This window comes from Phragmites australis, chromosome 5, assembly GCF_958298935.1.
Source record: "Phragmites australis chromosome 5, lpPhrAust1.1, whole genome shotgun sequence".
Lineage (NCBI taxonomy): Eukaryota > Viridiplantae > Streptophyta > Magnoliopsida > Poales > Poaceae > Phragmites > Phragmites australis.
In genome coordinates, this window is record NC_084925.1 from 14490405 (window position 1) to 14492532 (window position 2128).

Consider the following 2128-nt stretch of genomic DNA (forward strand, 5'->3'; position numbering starts at 1 on the left):
CAACAATTTGATTAGTGAGGCCTACCTCACTGGTCGTGCCAGCAGGAGAATCCTCCACCTCCATGGCATGGAAGGAGACCTAGTGCTTGAAGGAGTCCCCCTCTGTCCCATGGGGCGCATCAAGAGGAAGTTCTCAGAGGTTGTTCCTGCTCCACCACCACCCACCCCTTGTTAAGCCACTGACGAAGAAGAACCCCTCCCCCTAACCTAGAAGTCTTCAAGCATGGAAGAAGACAAGGAGTACACTCCCCTCACCCCGTCGGAGAACCCTCGCCCCAAGGAGAGCAAAGATCTCACCGGTCCCTCAAAAGTGGGATGAAGCACCCTTGTTCGATCCTAGTACAAGTAGACGTATGTACCCCTCCCCCCTATGTATCATAGTAGCACGTGGTACCTGCCAGTGTTGTACCCCCTTTTTTCCTTAAGTAATCGAGCTTGTGGTGTGCTTGTTTGCCCTTGGGCATGTGTTCCCCTTGTGTGCTAGCAAGGCCTGAGGCCTTGTGAACTTTCTTTAAAAAGAGTTTTAAACAAAAAAACCCTAGTCTATTTGCCCTTAGCTTATGCTTCCCCTCCCCCCTCTTGAGAAGATGGCACCCAAGAAGTCCACCAGAATCCAACAACGTCAAGAGAACCGCAGGGCAGAAGAGGAAAATCATGGTGAAAGCGAAGAAGAGAACTAAGAAGGAAATGGGAATGATCAAAGACTGCTAGATCCTTCTGTCAATGACTTGGTGGCAGTTATGGCACAACATACCCGTCTGTTAGCCGCTCTGGATGAAGGAATCAGTCAACCACGATAGAAAGCACAAGGACTTCCCAACAAGATGGTTGACTTCGTCAGGATCAAGCCATCCACCTTTGAAGGATCTGATAATCCCATGGATGCAGATGACTAGCTAAGGAACATACAAAGGAAGCTAGATGCTATCAACTGTGTAGGAAGAGACATAATTCTCCTGGCATCCCATCAGCTAGCTGGTACAGCCTTGGCATGGTGGGAGAACTACTGTGAAGCCACAGATAACGCCGCAGCTATCACTTGGGAGGAGTTTGTTGAAAAGTTCCGTTGGTACCATGTTCCGGAAGGAACTATGGAACTCAAGGTAGATGACTTTAGGAGGTTGAGGCAAGGAAACACGAGTGTTAATGAGTACATCTGCAAGTTTTTTGAGCTATCTCGTTATGCACCAGAAGAAGTCTCCATTAACAAGAAGAAGCAAAACAGGTTCAAGAAAGGGTTGGAAAGCAACCTAAAGGCACAGCTGACTCCCCATATCTATCCAAACTTCAACACCTTGATGAACAGGACCATTCTGCTGGAAGAAGCTAGACCAGAACTGTACAAAGACAAGAAACGCAAGTTCGCCGCTCACAGGGCTCAGCAATAGGAAAGGTCCCAAAGGTTCAAGCGTCTTGCTTACTCCAGCCAGAAGGCTCAGTCCACCATGCAGTACAAGACTCCAGCCTCTACTTCACATCAAACCCAACCCTTCCTACCACAGTCAGAGCAATGCCAGATCTCAGCAGAACAACAGTGGCCAAGTGGCCAACACAAGCAAGGTATATTTCAACTATGGCGAGATTAGGCACTTCATCACCAACTGCCCCCGCAAGGCCAATCAAACAGTGTCTGTTCAGTCTAACACTGTGAATAGACCTCAACCAACAATGTCTGGGGCCAGCCGTTCAGCCTCTCATGCCCCCAAGCAACTAGCAAGGTCACAACAGTCCTTTGGAAGAGCACGCGTCAACCACATCCATGCGCATGAATCTTAGGATGCACCTAGAGTTATGCTTGGTGAGTTTTTAGTTGAATTTGTACTTGCAATAGTACTGTTTGATTCTAGAGCATTGCACCTTTGATATCATCTAGTTTTGTGGCAAAGTATAATATACATACAGTGCTATTTAGAAACTCCCTAGTAAAAGATCGCCCAGAGTAGGCATTAAGTGTCAGTTGGGATGCTCTCGGTTAAGAATCACTCTAAGTGGGGTAGTATTCCTAGTAGACCTAGTGGTGCTTAAATCCAAAGGGATAGATGTAATCCTTGGAATAGACTGGTTAATCCAGCATGGTGGCACCATAGCCTGTGCAGCTAGAATAGTGACCCTGACCAATCATGAAGGG